Below are 13,197 nucleotides of genomic sequence, written 5' to 3' on the forward strand. Positions count from 1 at the left end.
GTCTGTGGGCTTCTATGCCCCCTCGTAGGCTCTCCCAAGACAAATAGGTCCTAGGTGAGGGATCAGACAAAGAGCAGCTCAAATACCTTTATGAAAAATACAAATCGAGGTCCTAAATTTTTCCTCGCCCAAAGGCGGGTCACCGTGGCTCCCCTGTGGAGCCAGGCCCAGAGGTGGGGCACGATGGCGAGCGCCTGTTGGCTGGCTCAGCTCAATGAAGCAACGTGGTTCCCTCCTCCAATGGGCTCACCACTCATGGGCTGGGTTATAGAGGTCGGGTGCAGTGTGAGCTGAGCGGCAGCCGAAGGCAGGGCACTTGGCGGTCCGATCATCGGCTACATAAGCTAGCTCTTCTGACGTGAAATGTCACCTCGCTGGGAGGGAAGGAGCCTGAGCTGGTGTGCGAGGTGGAGAAGTTCCGGCTAGATATAGTTGGACTCACTTCGACGCAGAGGAACCTGTTCTCTCGAGAGGGGCTGGACTCTCTTCCACTATGGCGTTGTAAGCAATGAGAGGCTGGGGTGGCAATTCTTGTTGTCCCCCCGGCTCAAAGACAAGAGTATGGGGTATCGGACTGTCTGATTGTGGCGGGTCGCTCCCTGTATGATCAGTGTAGGGCAGCCTTGGTCCGCCAAGGCTGCCCTTTGTCACCGATTCTGTTGTTAACTTTTATGGACAGAATTGCAGTCATGGCGTTGAGGGGATCCGGTTTGGTGGTTGCAGGATTAGGTCTCTGCTTTTTGCAGTTGATGTGGTCCTGATGGCTTCAACTGGCCAGGATCTCCAGCTCTCATTAGATGGCCGAGTATGAAGCGACTGGGATGAGAATCAGCACCTCCAAGTCCGAGTCCATGGTTCTCGCCCGGTAAAGGGTGGGGTGCCATTTCCAGGTTGAGGAGGCGATGGCACATACTAGATGGCCCCAAGTGGAGGAGTTCAAGTACCTAGGAGTCTTGTTCACGAGTGAGGGAAGAGTGGAACATGAGATCCACAGGCGGATCGGTGCGGCGTCTTCAGTAATGAGGACGCTATATCGATCCATTGTGGTGAAGAAGGAGCTGAGCCAGAATTAAAAGCTCTAAATTTACCGGTCGATCTACATTCCCATCCTGCACCCATGGTCATGGTTATGACCGAAAAGACAAGATCCCGGGTACAAGCGGCCAAATTGAGTTTCCTCCGCCGGGTGGCGGGTCTCTCCCTTAGAGATAGGATAAGAAGCTCTGTCATCCGGGAGGAACTCAGAGTAAAGCGCTGCTCCTCCACATTGAGAGGAGCCAGATGAGGTGGTTCGGGCATCTGCTCAGGATGCCACCCGAACGCCTCCCGAGGGAGGTGTTTAGGGCAAGTCCGACCGGCAGGAGGCCACGGGGAAGACCCAGGACACATTGAGAAGATTATGTCTCCCGGCTGGCCTGGGAACGCCTCAGGATCCCCCGAGAAGAGCTGGAAGAAGTGGCTGGGGAGAGGGAAGTCTGGGCTTCTCTGTTTAGGCTGCTGCCCCCGCAACCCGACCTCGGTTAAGCGGAAGAAAATGGATGGATTTAGTAACGACAACAAAAAATGCCCATCCATCCATTTTCTACCGCTTATTCCCTTTTGGGGTGGCAGGGAGCGCTGGAGCCTATCTCAGCTACAATCGGGCGGAAGGCGGGGTACTCCCCGGACAAGTCGCCACCTCATCGCAAAAAATGATTCTAGTAAAACTCACATGGATACAATTTTACAGGTATAATGCATGTTTGGTTTTGGAATTATGTTTATATAACTTTCATATGTATTTTGACAGTTATACTGTCATCTTGAGTAAAACTAACTTGTGTCTTTACAAACATTACAAACTATGTTTTTCCAGTAAAACTCACAAAAATAATGTTTTCCAGGCATTATTAGACATTTTTCATGTGTGGTTTAGGAAATATGTTTAAATAACTGTCATATTGAATGTGGCAGTTATACTGTAATTATGTGTAAAACCAAATTTTTGTATTTGCAAACCTTACAAAAACAACTGATTCTAGTAAAACTCACATAGATTCAATATTACAGGCATTTTTAGACATTTCACATGTTTGAATACATTTTTATTGCTTTTTTCGTTAGGGCAAGTCCGATCGGCAGGAGGCCACGGGGAAGACCCAGGACACATTGGGAAGACTATGTCTCAGGCTGGCCAGGGAACGCCTCGGGATCCCCCGAGAAGAGCTGTAAAAAGTGGCTGGGGAGAGGGAAGTCTGGGCTTCTCTGCTTAGGCTGCTGCCCCCGCAACCCGACCTCGGATAAGCGGAAGAAAATGGATGGATATAGTATGACAGTTATACTGTCATATTGAGTAAAAAAACTATTTTTCATAGATTCAATATTACAGGCATCTTTAGATGGATTGCATGTTTGGTTTTGGAGATATGTTTATACAACTTTCATATTTAGTATGACAGTTATACTGTCATATTGAGTAAAAAAAAACAAACTTGTGTCTGCAAACCTTACAAAAGATTATTATTCTAGTAAAACTAACAAAGATACATTTTTCCAAGCATTATTAGCATTTTTTGTTTTGGAGTTATAATGCTTGCGTTGAGAGGCGACGGGCTCGGGTGGCAATTCTTGTTGCCCCCTGGCTCAAAGCCTGCACGTTGGAGTTCAACCCAGTGGACCAGTGGATAGCTTTCCTCCGCCTTCGGGTGGGGGGACGGGTCCTGACTGTTGTTTGGCCTTACGCGCCAAACGGCAGCTCAGAGTACCCACCCTTTTTGGATTCACTCGAGGGAGTACTGGAAAGTGCTCCACCGGGTGATTCCCTCGTTCTACTGGGGGCCTTCAACGCTCATCTTGGCAACAACAGTGAAACCTGGAGAGGCGTGATTGGGAAGAATGGCCGCCCGGATCTGAAACCGAGTGGTGTTTTGTTATTGGACTTTTGTGCTCGTCACTGATTGTCAATAACAAACACCAAGTTCAAACATAAGGGTGTCCATATGTGCACTTGGCACCAGGACACCCTAGGCCGCAGTTCCATGATCGATTTTGTAGTTGTGTCATCGGATTTGCGGTCTCATGTTTTGGACACTCGGGTGAAGAGAGGGGCGGAGCTTTCTACCGATCACCACCTGGTGGTGAGTTGGCTGCGATGGTGGGGGAGGATGCCTGACAGACCTGGCAGGCCCAAACGCATTGTGAGGGTTTGCTGGGAACGCCTCCGGAAGAACTTTGAACATGTCACGAGGGAGGCGCTGGACATTGAGTCTGAGTGGACCATGTTCCGTGCCTCTCTTGTCGAGCCGGCTGTGGCCCCAAGGAGTTTGGTGCCTGTCGTGGCGGTAATCCTAGAACCCGCTGGTGGACACCAGCAGTGAGGGATGCCGTCAAGCTGAAGAAAGAGCCTATCGGGTCCTTTTGGCTTATGGGACTCCAGAGGCAGCCGACAGGCCAAGCGAAGTGCGGCTTCAGCGGTCGCAGAGGCAAAAACTCGGACATGGGAGGAGTTTGGAGAAGCCATGGAAAACGACTTCCAGACGGATTCGAAGCGATTCTGGACCACCATCCGCCGGCTCAAGGGGGGGGAGCAGTGCACTGTAACACCGTGTATGGTGAGGATGGTGCGCTGCTGACCTCTACTGCAGCTGTTATTGATCGGTGGAGGGAATACTTTGAAGACCTCCTTAATCCCACCAACATGTCTTCCTATGAGGAAGCAGTGCCTGGGGAATCTGTGGTGGGCTTTCCTATTTCTGGGGCTGAGGATGCCAAGGTAGTTAAAAAGCTCCTCAATGGCAACGCCCTGGGGGTGGATGAGATCCGTCCGGAGTTCCTTAAGGCTCTGGATGCTGTGGGGCTGTCTTGGTTGACAAGACTCTGCAACATCGCGTGGACATCGGGGCCGGTACTTCTGGATTGGGAGGGGTGGTGGTTCCTCTCTTTAAGAAGGGGAACCAGAGGGTGTGTTTCAACTATCGTGAGATCACACTCCTCAGTCTTCCCGGTAAGGTCTATTCATGTGTACTGGAGAAGAGGCTACGCCGGATAGTCGAACCTCGGATTCAGGAGGAACAGTGTGGTTTACGTCCTGGTCGTGGAACTGCGGACCAGCTTTATACTCTCGGCAGGGTCCTTGAGGGTGCATGGGAGTTTGCCCATCCAGTCTACATGTGCTTTATGGACTTGGAGAAGGCATTCGACCATTTACCCTTGGAAGTCCTGTGGGGAGTGCTTAGAGAGTATGGGGTAACGGACTGTCTTATTGTGGCGGTTCGCTCCCTTTGCAAGAGTCAGAGCTTGGTCCGGCAATGCGGACCCGTTTCCAGTGAGGGTTGGACTCCGCCAAGACTGCCCTTTGTCACCGATTCTGTTCATAACCTTTATGGACAGAATTTCTAGGCGCAGTCAGGGCGTTGAGGGGATCCGGTTTGGTGTCTGCAGGATTAGGTCTCTGCTATTTGCAGATGATGTGGTCCTGATGGCTTCATCTGGCCAAGATCTTCAGCCCTCACTGGATCGGTTCGCAGACGAGTGTGAAGTGACTGGGATGTGAATCAGCACCTCCAAGTCCGAGTCCATGGTTCTCGCCCGGAAAAGGGTGGAGTGCCATCTCCGGGTTGGGGAGGAGATCTTGCCCCAAGTGGAGGAGTTCAAGGACCTCAGAGTCTTGTTCACGAGTGAGGGAAGAGTGGATCGTGAGATCGACAGGCGGAACGGTGCGGCGTCTTCAGTAATGCGGACGCTGTATTGATCCGTTGTGGTGAAGAAGGAGCTGAGCCGGAAGGCAAAGCTCTCGATTTCCCGGTCGATCTACGTTCCCATCCTCACTTATGGTCATGAGCTTTGTGTCATGGCTGAAAGGACAACATCACGGGTACAAGCGGCCGAAATGAGTTTCCTCCGCCGGGTGGCGGGGCTCTCCCTTAGAGATAGGGTGAGAAGCTCTGTCATCCGGGAGGAGCTCAAAGTAAAGCCATTGTTCCTCCATTTCGAGAGGAGCCAGATCAGGTGGTTCGGGCATCTGGTCAGGATGCCACCCGAACGCCTCCCTAGGGAGGTGTTTCGGGCACGTCCGACCGGTAGGAGGCCCAGGAAGACCCAGGAAACGGGAAGCTTATCTCTCCTGGCTGGCCTGGGAACGCCCGAGGATCCCCCGGGAGGAGCTGGACGAAGTGGCTGGGGAGAGGAAAGTCTGGGCTTCCCTGCTTAGGCTGCAGCCCCCGCGACCCGACCTCGGATAAGCGGAAGAAAATGGATGGCTGGATGGATGGAGTTATGTTTATATAACTGTCATAAAGAGTAAAACCTAATTTTTGTATTTGTAAACCTTACCAAAACAACTGATTTTAGTAAAACTCACACAGATTCAATATTACAGACATTTTTAGACATTTTGCTTATTTGGTGTAGGAATTATGATGGAATACATTGTTTTTGTTTATTTCGCATTATCTCAGGATTTTAAGAACTTTACTGTCATATTGAGGAAAACAAATACTTTTTGTGTTTGCAAGCCTTAAAAAAGCATATGTTTCGAGTAAAACTCACAAGAATGCCTTATTTCAGGCATTATTAGCCATTTTTTATGTGTAGTTTAGGCATACTTGCCAATACTCCTGGATTTTCCAGGAGACTCCCGAAATTCAGCGCCTCTCCCGAAAACCTCCCGGGACAAATTTTCTCCCGAAAATCTCCCGAAATTCAGGCTGATCTGAGTGAGGACAGCTTGTATTCACGTCTGCTTTCCCACGATATAAACAGCATGCCTGCCCAATCACGTTATAACTGTAGAATGTTCGAGGGCGAGTTCTTGGTTTCTTATGTGGGTTTATTGTTAGGTAGTTTCATTAACGTCCTCCCAGCGCGGTAACAACACAAAACAACAGCAGTCACGTTTTCGTCTACCGTAAAGCAGTTTGTTTGCCGTAAACAGCAATGTTGTGACTCTCTTTAAACAGGGCAATACTGCCATCTACTGTACATGCATATGTGACAATAACATCCAGGGCTTTTAGAGTGTGCAGTGCACAACTGAGCACACAACAAGGAGACAAAGCAGAAGAACGCGGAAGATACAGCCATGGCAACGCCGACGACGAGTAAGATGAAGAAACACGCTTATAAGTTCCAAGCCGCAGCTGCGATTGGACCTGGATAGCCTCCGGGACGAAGTAGTGGAATACCAAGTGCTTGGCAGTGAAGATCTTCCTCAGGAAGCAAATATTGACCGGTTTTTGGCCATGCTCGGGAGGGATGGAAAATTCCAGACTCTCGTGCATTTGATGAAAGCACTTTTGTGCGTGCCACACAGCAATGCATCATCAGAGAGGGTGTTCAGCATGGTTATAACAATAGTGACAGAGAATAGAACAAGGATGGACAATTCAACCCTTAACTCAACAATGAGTAGATGAGTGTTATGTGTGTGTATATGTGTAAATAAATGAAAACTGAAATTCAAGTATATATATATGTATATATATATATATATATATATATATATATATATATATATATATATATATATATATATATATATAGCTAGAATTCACTGAAAGTCAAGTTTTTCTTATATATGTGTGTGTGTATATATATATATATATATATATATATATATATATATATATATATATATATATATATATATATATATATATATATATATATATATATATGTATATATATATATATATATATATATATATATATATATATATATATATATATATATATATATATATATATATATATATATATGAAATACTTGACTTGGTGAATTCTAGCTCTAAATATACTCCTCCCCTCTTAACCACACCCCCAACCACGCCCCCACCCCACCCCTGACCACGCCTTCCCCACCCCCACCTCTTGAAATCGGAGGTCTCAATGTTAGCAAGTATGAGTTCAGGAGTTATGTTTAAATAACTGTCATAGTGAGTGTGGCAGTTACACTGTCATATTGAGTAAAAAAAACTAACTTGTGTCTTTGCAAACCTCACAAAAGAAAATGTTTCTAATAAAAATCACAAAGATACATTTCTTCACGCATTATTAGACATTTTTCATGTGTGGTTTAGGAGTTATGTTTAAATAACTGTCATATTGAGTGTGGCAGTTATACTGTCATTATGTGTAAAACCTAATTTTGTATATGCAAACCTTATAAAAACAACTGATTCTAGTAAAACATAGATTCAATTTTACAGGCATTTTTAGACATTTTACATGTTTGGTTTAGGAGTTTTTTTTGAATACATTTTTTATTGCTATTTTCGTTAGGGCAAGGCCGACCGGCAGGAGGCCACGGGGAAGACCCAGGACACATTGGGAAGACTATCATTCAAGTACCTTGGGGTGTGGGTGGACAATAAGCTGGACTAGACTGTTAACACAGACCACTTGTACAGGAAAGGACAGAGCTGTACTTCCTGAGGCGGCTGTCCTTTGTCCCACACGCCATTAGACTGTACAACACTTCTCTGGGGGGAGGGGGGCTACTAGGATGACAGGGGATGCAAATCAATAAGAGTGCAATATTTTTTCAAAACATGGTCACTACTGCCTAGTTTCTCTTGTTATATTCTTATTTTACTGTTATATTTTTATTCTCATTGTTGCTTTTTATTTTTATTCTATTGTAATTAGGTTCTATTTTGTTTCAATTTATACCCCCATTATTTACTTTTCACTTTTTACAATTTTGTACACTACTGCTGAAATTTTCCTGAGGGAACTCTCCTAAAGGAATCAATAAAGTACTATCTATCTATCTATCTATCTATCTATCTATCTATTTATGTCTCCTGGCTGGCCTGAAAATGCCACGGGATCCCCCGAGAAGAGCTGGACGAAGTGGCTGGGGAGAGGAAAGTCTGGGCTTCTCTGCTTAGCCTGCTGCCCCCGCAACCTGACCTCGGATAAGCAGGAAGAAAATGGATGGATTTAGTATGACAGTTATACTGTCATATTAAGTAAAAAATTAACTTGTGTCTTTGCAAACATTACAAAATACATTTTTTCTATTAAAACTCACAAAGATACATAACTAAAGGCATTATTAGCCATTTTGCATGTGGTTTAGGACTTATGTTTAAATAACCGTCAGATTGAGTGTGACAGTATACTGTCATAGTGAGTAAAACCCATATTTTGTAATTGCAAACCTTATGAAAACAAATGATTCTACTAATACTCACATGGATACAATATTACAGGCATTTTTAGACATAATGCATGTTTGGTTTTGGAGTAATGTTTATATAACTTTCATATTTAGTATGACAATAATACTGTCATATTGAATAAAAAAAACTAACTTGTTTCTGTACAAACCTTAAAAAATATTTTTTTCCCCAGTAAAACTCACAAAGAGACATTTCTCCAGGCATTATTAGCCATTGTGCACATGTGGTTTAGGAGTTATGTTTAAATAAATGTTAAATTGAATGTGGCAGTTATACTGTTATTATGAGTAAAACCTAATTTTTGTAAATGTTAACCATACCACAATTCCTGATTCTGGTAAAACTCACATAGATTCAATATTACAGGCATTTTTAGACATTTTACATTTTTGGTCTAGAGTTGTGTTTGAATACATTTTTATTGCTTTTTTCATTAGGGCAAGTCCGACGGGCAGGAGGCCGCGGGGAAGACCCAGGACACATTGTGAGTGAAACCTAATTTTTGTAATTGTAAACCTTACCAAAATACCTGATTCTGGTAAAACTCACATAGATTCAATATTACATGCATTTTTAGACGGATTGCATGTTTGGTTTTGGAGTTATGATTATACACCTTTCATATTTAGTATGACAGTTATACTGTATATTACCATTGAGTAAAAAAAAAAAACCTAACTTGTGTCTTTGCAAATCGTTATTCTAGTAAAGACTTAGACTTAGACTTAGACTTTCTTTTTATTGTCATTCAAATTTGAACTTTACAGCACAGATAAGAACGAAATGTCGTAGTGCAGGATAAAAAAGCAATAAGGTGCATATTTCGAAAAATAAAAATATAAATACTATATATATATATATATATATATATATATATATATATATATATATATATATATATATATAAAAAAAATAAATATATATAAATATATATAAATAGATAAATAGATTACTGTGCAGATAAATATATTGCACTTTTTCCACATGTGCCCACGTTTATGGGTGTATGTTATATTGTTTTTTTCATTCCAGCAAGTTAATTCATTTTGAGGGGAGTTGAGGAGATAATTTAATTATGATGCGTTCAAGAGTCTTACGGCCGGAGGGAAGAAGCTGTTACAGAAGCTGGAGGTTCTGCTTCGGAGTCTGCGGAACCTCTTTCTAGAGTCCAGCAGTGAAAACTGTCCTTGGTGGGGGTGGGAGGAGTCTTTGCAAATTTTCTGAGCCCTGGTCAGGCAGCACTTTTTGCGATCTCCTGGATAGGAGGAAGAGGAGTCCTGATGATCTTTTCTGCCGTCCTCACCACTCTCTGGAGATACTTCCAGTCTGAGGCACTGCAGGCTCCAGTCCAGACAGAGATGCTGTTGTTGGTCAGCAGGCTCGCTATAACAAAGATACATCTCTCCAAGCATTATTAGCTATTTTGCATTTGTTGTTTAGGAGTTATGTTCAAATAACTGTCATAGTGAGTAAAACCTAAATTTTGTATTTGCAAACCTTTCAAAAACAACTGATTCTAGTAAAACTTACACAGATACAATATTGCAGGCATTTTTAGACATAATGCATGTTTGGTTTTGGAGTTATGTTTCTATAACTTTCATATGTATGACAGCTATACTGTTATATTTAATAAAAAAACACTAACTTGTGTCTTTACAAACCTTACAAAATATTGTTTTCCCAGTAAAACTCACAAAGATACATTTCAACAGGCATTATTAGACATTTTGCATGTGTGGTTTAGAAGTTATGTTTAAATAATTGTCATATGGAGTGTGACCGTAAAGTCATAGTGAGTAAAACAAACTAACTTGTGTCTTTGCAAACTTTACAAAATATAATCATTCTAGTAAAACAAACAAAGAGACATTTCTCCAAGCATTATTAGCCATTTTGCATTTGTTGGTTAGGAGTTATGTTTAAATAACTGTCAAAGTAAAAAACACCTAATTTTGGTATTTGAAAACCTTACAAAAACAACTGATTCTAGTAAAACTCACACAGATACAATATTACAGGCATTTTTAGACATAATACATGTTTGGTTTTGGAGTAATGTTTGGCGCAGTGGAAGAATGGCCGTGCGCGACCCGAGGGTCCCTGGTTCAATCCCCACCTAGTGCCAACCTCGTCATGTCCGTTGTGTCCTGAGCAAGACACTTCACCCTTGCTCCTGATGGGTGCTGGTTAGCGCCTTGCATGGCAGCTCCCTCCATCAGTGTGTGAATGTGTGTGTGAATGGGTAAATGTGGAAGTAGTGTCAAAGCGCTTTGAGTACCTTGAAGGTAGAAAAGCGCTAAACAAGTACAACCCATTTATTTATATATAGTAAGACAGCTATACTGTTATATTGAGTAAAAAAAAAAAAACTTGTGTCTTTACAAACCTTACACAATATATTTTTTCTAGTAAATCTCACAAAGAGACATTTCCCCAGGTATTATTAGCCATTGTGCATGTGTGGTTTAGGAGTTATGTTTAAATAAATGTCAAATTGAATGTGGCAGGTATACTGTCATGAGTAAAACCAAATTTTTGTAATTGTAAACCTTACCAAAATACCTGATTCTGGTAAAACTCCCATAGATTCAATATTACATGCATTTTTAGACGGATTGCTTGTTTGGTTTTGGAGTTATGTTTTTACAACTTTCATATTTAGTATGACAGTTATACTGTCATATTGAGTAAAAAAAAACAACTAACTTGCGTCTTTGCAAACCTTACAAAAGATCATTATTCTGGTAAAGACTTAGACTTTCTTTTTATTGTCATTCAAATTTGAACTTTACAGCACAGATAACACAATTTCGTTACATAAGCTCATGGTAGTGCAGGATAAAAAAGCAATAAGGTGCATATATAAATAAATATAAATAATAAATAAATATATATATGAAATAAATAAATATACTTAAATATATATAAATAAATAAAAAGATTACTGTGCAGATAAATATATTGCACTTTTTCCACATGCACCCACGTTTATGGGTGTATGTTATATTGGGGTTTTTTTTATTCCAGCGAGTTAATCCATTTTGAGGGGAGTTGAGGGGATAATTTAATTATAATGCGTTCAAAAGTCTTACGGCCTGAGGGAAGAAGCTGGAGGTTCTGCTTTGGAGGCTGCGGAACCTCTTTCTAGAGTCCAGCAGTGAAAACAGTCCTTGGTGGGGGTGGGAGGAGTCTTTGCAAATTTTCTGAGCCCTGGTCAGGCAGCACTTTTTGCGATCTCCTGGATAGGAGGAAGAGGATTCCTGAAGATCTTTTCCGCCGTCCTCACCACTCTCTGGAGAGACTTCCATTCTGAGGCACTGCAGGCTCCAGTCCAGACAGAAATGCTGTTGGTCAGCAGGCTCTCTATAACAAAGATACAGTTCTCCAAGCATTATTAGCTATTTGCATTTGTGGTTTAGGATTTATGTTTAAATAACTGTCAAGTGAGTAAAACCTAAATTTTGTATTTGCAAACCTTACAAAAACAATTGATTCTAGTAAAACTCACTGATACAATATCACAGTCATTTTTAGACATAATGCATGTTTGGTTTTGGAGTTGTGTTTATATAACTTTCATTATTAGTATTACAGTAATACTGTCATATTGAGTAAAAAAAAAACAACGAACTTGTGTCTTTACAAACCTTACAAAATATTTTTCCCAGTAAAACTCAAAGATACATTTCTACAGGCATTATTAGCCATTTTGCATGTGCGGTTTAGGATTTGTGTTTTAATAACTGTCATATTGAGTGTGACAGTAAAGTCATAGTGAGTAAAACAAACTAACTTGTGTCTTTGCAATGCTTACAAAAGAAAATGTTACTAGTAAAACTCACAAAAGATACATTTCTTCATGCATTATTAGAAAATGTTCATGTGTAGTTTAGGAGTTATGTTTTAATAACTGTCAAATTGAGTGTGGCAGATATGCTGTCATTAAGTGTTAAGCCTCATTTTTGTATTTGCAAACCTTACAAAAACAACTGATTCTAGTAAAACTCACATAGATTCAATATTGCAGGCATTTTAGACATTTCACATGTTTGGTTTAGGAGTTGTGTTTGAATACATTTTAATTGCTTTTTTCGTTAGGGCAAGTCCAACCGGCAGGAGGCCACGGGGAAGCCCCAGGACACATTGGGAAGACTATGTCAGCCGGCTGGCCTGGGAACGCTTCGGGATCTCCTGAGAAGAGCTGGACGAAGTGGCTGGGGAGAGGGAAGTCTGGGCTTCTCTGCTTAGGCTGCTGCCCCGCAACCCGACCTCGGATAAGCGGAAGAAAATGGATACATTTAGTATGACAGTTATACTATTATATTGAGTAAAAAAAACAACTAACTTGTGTCTTTGCAAACCTTACAAAAGAACATTTTAGTAAAACTCACAAAGATACATTTCTTCATGTGTAGTTTTGAAGTTATGTTTACATAACTTTCATATATAGTATGACAGTTATACTGTTATATTGAGTAAAAAAAAATTAACTTGTGTCTTTACAAACCTTACAAAATATTGTTTCCCAGTAAAACTCACAAAGATACATTTCTACAGGCATTATTAGCCATTTTGTATGTGTGGTTTAGGAGTTATGTTTAAATAACTGAAATTGAGTGTGACAGTATACTGTCAAAGTGAGTAAAAAAAAACTAACTCGTGTCTTTGCAAACCTTACAAAAGAAAATGTTACTATTAAAACTCACAAAGATACCTTGCTAAGGGAGAGACCCGCCACCCGGCGGAGGAAACTCAATTTGGCCGCTTGTACCCGGGATCTTGTCTTTTTGGTCATAACCATGACCATGGGTGCAGGATGGGAATGTAGATCGACCGGTAAATTTAGAGCTTTTAATTCTGGCTCAGCTTCTTTTCCACCACAATGGATCGATATAGCGTCCTCATTACTGAAGACGCCGCACCGATCCGCCTGTGGATCTCATGTTCCATTCTTCCCTCACTCGTGAACAAGACTCCTAGGTACTTGAACTCCTCCACTTGGGGCCATCTAGTATGTGCCATCGCCTCCTCA

Source organism: Nerophis lumbriciformis, linkage group LG05 (assembly GCF_033978685.3).
Source record: "Nerophis lumbriciformis linkage group LG05, RoL_Nlum_v2.1, whole genome shotgun sequence".
Lineage (NCBI taxonomy): Eukaryota > Metazoa > Chordata > Actinopteri > Syngnathiformes > Syngnathidae > Nerophis > Nerophis lumbriciformis.